Source organism: Ornithorhynchus anatinus, chromosome 7 (genome assembly GCF_004115215.2).
Source record: "Ornithorhynchus anatinus isolate Pmale09 chromosome 7, mOrnAna1.pri.v4, whole genome shotgun sequence".
Taxonomy (NCBI): Eukaryota; Metazoa; Chordata; class Mammalia; order Monotremata; family Ornithorhynchidae; genus Ornithorhynchus; species Ornithorhynchus anatinus.
Genome location: NC_041734.1, coordinates 6783046 through 6789676, shown reverse-complemented (window position 1 = coordinate 6789676; position 6631 = coordinate 6783046). Strand labels below are relative to the sequence as shown.

The 6631-nt window shown below is 43.6% G+C and overlaps 1 non-coding gene across 1 annotated transcript; it reads left to right on the top strand.

Annotated features, from left to right (window-relative positions):
* Nucleotides 1-1325: 1325 nt before the first annotated feature.
* On the top strand, nucleotides 1326-1463 carry LOC114813372. The gene has a single exon (XR_003761093.1). It is a non-coding gene; the product is annotated as a small nucleolar RNA SNORA7 (small nucleolar RNA).
* The last annotated feature ends 5168 nt before the right edge of the window (nucleotides 1464-6631 follow it).

Here is a 6631-nt window from a genome sequence, read left to right as displayed (position 1 = left end):
CGAATGAAAATCCTCAAATGGCCTCAGGTTTCCCGGTGAAGGCTTCATGACCTCATTTGTCACCCTCTTCGGCTACCTTCATTCACAAATGCCTGTACGATATTTTTGCCTATTTACTTGAAAAGTGCAACTCTTCAGCTTGGACAAGGCTCAGGGACTTTGGGGGCTGTTCACTGCTTGTTGAGATTAAAGGATGTCTCAGAGGAGCAGTTCCAGGCCGCTGGGTAAAATGGAGTGATTAAGGATGGACCTGTTATACAATTCTGCTTCCCTCCATTGAGGTGGAGGGGGATCAGCCATCAACTATTCTGTAACCAGTGAAACAATCGTGGAGTTATTTTAGGATTTTAGTGAATCACTCGAGGTAACTTGTTTACTAATAATTGTGGTATTTGTTAAGTGCTCACTATGTGCCAAGCACTGGGGTAGATTCAAAATAATCAGTTCAGACACAATCCTTGTGCCACTCACAGTCTAATAGTAATAGCAATCAAAGCCCAACTGACGGTCCCAAATGCTCCTATGAGATTGTAAGATTTGATGAATTTGACCCAGAGATCTTGAAGTTGTTTACCACCCCCCTGCATCTTCTGTGAAGTACTTGACTTCATTACGACTTAAAGCCACATTTGTGGTCACCCTGAGATTGTAAACTCCAGGAGGGCAGGGATCATTTCTTTTACTTTCACCCTGCTCTTTTACCCTGCAGGATCTCTGAGAAAGAATTGGCTACCAGTGTCGGTCAGTTGTATTTATTGAGTGCTTACTATGTGCACACCACTACACTAAGCTCTTTGGAGAGTACAAATAATAGACACAGTCCCTGCCCGCAGCGAGCTTACAGGGTAGAGCAGACCACAAAGACCGTGGCAGCAACCAGGGCAACCACATGCTGGCTTAGAGCATTCCGGCACAGCATCACCACTATGCTGCTGCAGTCTTTTTTTTTTAATGGTACTTATTAAGTGCTTACTGTGTGCTATGCATTGTACTAAGTGCTGGGGGTGTTAGAATATAATCAGATTGGACACTGTCCCTGTCCCTCCTGGGACTCACAGTGTAAGTATTCTGGCCATAAATGAGTTCTGAGTATATAAAAACTTTGGCATGCCCTTTACAATGTGCTGTACCCTGCCCATTTAATCATTCCGACAGGAGCGCGACTGGCAAGAACGACAGTGTGCAATTGGCACGACACAAACCTCTGGGCCAATTAGTCTTGACCCAAGACTCTTCCATTGTTTTTGATGGGAGACCCCCGTCCACCAAGTACCTAGCACAGGGCTCTGCACGCAGATGACATTTAATAGAGATTACCAATTGATTACCTCTCAGGGTCACACCTGGAGAGTTTCCAGTACTCTACCAGTCTCGACTACGGGAGGGAGAGTCAAGCAGAGGCCTACCCATTTCATTCCTAGCTTAGGCAGTGGGTAGCAAGTGGAAGGCAATCTGCTACAAGTCAAAACTCACCTGTAGTGGTCAGCAGTAGCATGGGAGAGAGTCTAGGACGGAGACTCAGGTTTACTGAGCGGAAGGAGGCAATGGTAAACCGCTTCTGGATTTTGACCAAGAAAACTCTATGGATACACTACCGGAACAGCTGCAGATGGAGGTGGGGAGAGATGTGTCCATGATGTCACTATGGGCCGGGCACGACTCGACAGCATAAGACAACAACCACCAATTGATTGAGTGGGGTTGACAGTGCCAGATCTGCAAGGGACAGATGTACAGACTGAAATCATGTCTCTCAAAATCTTCCTGCATCGTAAAGGTCAGACACGATGTCTGGCATTCAGTGGATTCAATACTAGGGCTTGTCTCGTTTCACCATGGGAGGACTGAGAAGTGTTGCATTGGCATTGTGAGATGGTGTTTTTCCCCTGAGATGGCAGGATTGTCCTGCTCTTATGAGTGGAGTTTACCCAATTGACAGCTACTCCTTGAGGGGGCTGGGATCTCCACATTACCCACCTCACCCTGCCGGCACTCTGGAGTTTTGCGTTTTTTTGTCTGTTTTTATGGTATTTATTAAGGGTTTATTATGTTCCAAGTGCTATATTCATTCATTCTATCATTCATTAAATCATATTTATTGAGCGCTTACTGTGTGCAGAACACTGTACTAAGACCTTGGGAGAGTACAATATAACATTAAATGCACACATTCCCTGCCCACAACAAGTTCACAATCTAGAGCGTGAGACAGACATTAACATAAATAAATAAATTACAGATATGTACATAAGTGCTCAGGGGCTGGGAGGGGGGGAATAAAGGGAACAGTGCTTGGCACATAGAAAGCATTTAAATATATCAATAATAATAGTCTTTATATTTATTGACTAAGTTGGGCTGAGCTGCACCTGATACACCGTGTTCCAAAAGGAGCTTACCCTCATCCTACAGAACTGAATGTATTAGTTGAAGATATCCTTCAGGATCTATCAGTGTTGGGTAATGCCTTTTGGAATTCAAACTATGTGGCAGGAGGTGAAGCAAATGAAAGAGCTTTGTGTGCAACAAAAATATGAGAGCATTTTATTGCTCTAGCTGCAGTTTCCAGAATAGAAATCTGAGTTTATAAGTACTCTCTCCAAACCCATGGTCTCACTCCTTCCTATAAGAACTCTGTTAGCCGGAAATGCAGGGTTTGCTTCATTCACGTTTCAAGCCACAAAATGCGACATACATCAGTGCCAGTTGATGTAGGTGGGTTCGGGTTGTTTTCAAGCCTAACAATAAGAAGAGATGATTGATACCAAGAATCACTCTCTGATCTCTTGCAAGTTTTACCATTGTCCCTTCACTACCCACAATTTTACCTTTGTTGGAAGTGTGAAGCCTCAAAGTAGAAAAGGCGAAATTGATTAATCAGACTGCTCTCCTTATCGGAAAAAACCTCCACAGAGGGTCCAGGAAGTTACAATTTCCACCTTCCTCCAGTACATGGATTACAAAGACAGCGTGTTGTGAAACTAGAACGACTCCCACATTTCAGGACATTTTTTTTTCTATGACTTGTTTTTGTTCTATATGAATAGCATTCCTGAATTTTCCTACAGAGCACGCATGGCCCCTGCCGGAAGGAAATCAGGAGAAACTTAAAGACTCTGAAGGGAAGTCTTCTGTTTATGAATAAAAATGTGGCCTAATGAAAACACAGTTGCATTTCCTTTACACTACCTTCAGATTTTTTTTTTGGGGGGGGTTTAGTTTCAACAGAAGGAGGAAGGATGTTTTCCCTTTAATGCATCCGACTCCACATCTTGGAGTCTTGATCTTGGATTCTTGGTTTTGTAAAACCTTAATAATATGAAAATGGCTACTACATCATTTAGTTGTTTACTGCTTCGGGGCAAGCCCCTGCCTCTCAGAATCCTACAGCAGATCAGCCAAATCGAAAGTCTTACACTTGAATCAAGCAGTGGTATTTTTTTTTTGAGCGTTTACTCTGTGCAGAGCACAGAGAGTACAGTAGAGTTAGCAGACATGATCCCTCCCCTCAAAGAGTTTATATTCCAGCTAGGTGGTTAGACACTAAGATAAATTACAGGTAGTGGGGAAAGCAATAGAGTAAAATATGTTATATATAAGTTATATGTGTCTACAACAGAGGCATGAGTACCCAAGTGCTCAGGTCATGTGGAATGCCGAAGTGACAGTAGCAGTGGCTTCAATAATCTGGCTTTCACTATTCTCTCATCACCCCCTTGCCCCGCTTTTTGCGTTCCACTTTACCAAAGCCAAACGGCTCACTATACAAAGCCCCTGGCTCTCCGGCTTCTGAACCACTGCTCAAGCTTTTCCCTTATCAGGATACTTTCTTCCCCCCATTACTTTCCTCCAACTCCATCCCTCTGTCCTCTGAAACTCAGCGAAAGGCCCATTTCCACAGGGAAGACTTCCTGGAATGACCCCATTTAAACCTGAATTAATGTCTTCTCCCTCTCTAGACTGTACCCTCACTGTAGGCTGGGAACATGTCTCCCAACTCTGTTCTACTGTACTCTCCCAACCGCGTAGTACAGTACTCTGGACTGTAGTAAATTGTAACTTCCTGGACAGCTTCTGGACACAGCGTTCAATAAATACGATTGAATGCTGCCCCTAGGACTAGGTTATCACTTACATTTTGGGCTTTTTTCTTCCCTTGCACTTGAGTGCCTTTGTGTCAGATTTGTCCATTTCTACATTTCATATCTGTGCTAAGGAGAGTGTAAACACTTCGAGGGTGGGGCTGTTTTCTCCTTTGCAATTCCCCACAAACCCTCTTCAATTAATCCAGCAAAGAATGGATCACTTGGGAATCCAGTGAACAGAGCAAAGAATGGGTTACTTGTTTGTAGCTACTTCTTACCTCTACTATTTCCACAAGTTTTCATTCTAAGGGATTTGTTGAAGAGAGGTAAAATGGCCAGAGAGAGCTCTCTTGCTTAATTTCAAGGGTTTTAAAATTCAAGCAACTTTGAGAAATTATCTTTGGAGACCAGGAAAAATATGGGGCAACTGAACTGATTGGGATTTCTTTCCTATTTGGACTGTATCAATCACAGGCAGAAAAGGCCTGTACCCTTTTGGTGAATTAACCTCCCTGTAAATTCAGGCTTCTTGAAAGAGTTAAATCTCCTCTCGGGCAATGCGCACATTGGTAGGCTGATTTGGGAGGTCTTGACATGATTTGGTATGATTTAGGAGTTTCTCATAAACACTAATGAACAACTCAATTTGGTTTGATAGACAAGCCCAATCAGATTGCATCACTTAAGCATTAATCATTCTTGTTAATGAACAACTTGTTGGTTTTTATAGACACTGGGAATAAACTGGTGGCTCCAGGTGCCCACAAGAAGTTGCAGCCTCCATGTTGTTCCTGGCCCTAGATTTCCCATTTTATCATTGTCCTATTTCTTGACAGAAGCATGTAGGAACACAGAGAGTGTTGTCCGAGACGGATTTTCACCTGGCAGAATCAGCGTAAGTAAACCCTAAGTAAGGAGTAGCAATTAGAGAACGTATGTGGCCCAGGAATTCATCGCTGATCCCCTGCTACAACTCAATGTGCACATCTGGCTCCTCCTAACGCCAACCTATTCTCTTAACCTTGATCTCAACTCTCTCGCTGCCGACCCTTTGCCCACGTCCTTCCTCTGGCCTGGAACTCCCTCCCCCTTAGTGTCTGACAGATCACTCTCCCCACCTTCAAGTCCTACCAAAATCACATCTCCTTCGAGAGGCCTTCCCTGACTAAGCCGTCATCTTCCCCTTGACTCTACTTATTGCCATTGTTCTTGTCTGTCCGTCTCCCCCGATTAGACTGTAAGCCCGTCAAACAGCAGGGACTGTCTCTATCTGTTGCCGACTTGTTCATTCCAAGCGCTTAGTACAGTGCTCTGCACATAGTAAGCGCTCAATAAATACTATTGAATGAATGAATGAATCTTCTCTAGTCACCCTCCCTTCTGCATTGCCTATGCATTTGGATCCCTATGCCCGAAGGAATTGAAATTCACCCCACCCTCAGCTCCACATCACTTATGTACCATAGCCCTCATAGCTTTATATTCTGCCACTTCCCCTACATGTAGTTTATTTAAATGTCTGTCTCTCCCCTTCTAGACTGTAAGTTCCTTGTGGGCAGGGATCGTGTCTATCAACTCAGTTACATTTGTACTCTCCCACACACTTAGTACAGTGCTCTGCACACAGTAAATGCTCAATAAATACCATTGCTTGATTGATTAAATTTATTGTCTCCAAGATTTGGAAATGCTTTGAAGGAAAAACTTGTTTAATAAATGGAGAAACTCTGCTCCTTTTTCAGTTATGGCCCAGTTCTCCTTGCAGGCTCTTGGATATTAGTTCTCTTGATATTCGGTGGGAATTGAGGCAACATTATTATCAATCAATGGAATTTACTGAGCACTTACTATATGCAGAGCACTGCACTAAGCACTTGGGAGAGTACAACAGAGTTGGCAGACATATTCTCTGCCCCCAAAGAGTTATCCCCATTTTACTGAAAATCCAGGAATTCTAGGTAAAACTAGGACTGTTTCAGAGTCCCTTTTTCTTAATCCATTGGGTTCTCTGTGTCCAGTTTGCTCACAGACATGTGCTATAGGCTGCCTATGGTTTATGACTAGCAAATGTTAGACTAGGGGATAAGAAACCATTTCCTACAACTTTGAGGTTTGATCTATCGCAGTGATCTTTTGGAGGGGACAGTGTGCCCGCAAGAGACAAGCACCTGCATTGGGCAATTTCCTGCTCTTCCTCCTGAAGGCCCCTAAGACAATCAACCCAGAAAGCGGGAATATGATAGCTGTCCACCAATGTTCTTTTAAACTACCACAGTAGCCAACGAGTTTGAGACGCCGAGGGGTGTGTGGTGTTGATTCTCTCAGTCCTCTGCTTTTTCTAAGTAGTAATTATCTTTTTAATGCTGTAATGTTAAATAATGATGTTGCTAATGCACACTGTACTTTGGTCTACAGATACCAGCTGTTACAGTACTGAACAGCTGACAGTACTTTACACACACGCACACATTCCCTGTCTCCCCCCCCACCCTCTCTACACACAAACAAAACAAAGAAATCTCCCAGCCATCTAATGAAGGTGACCC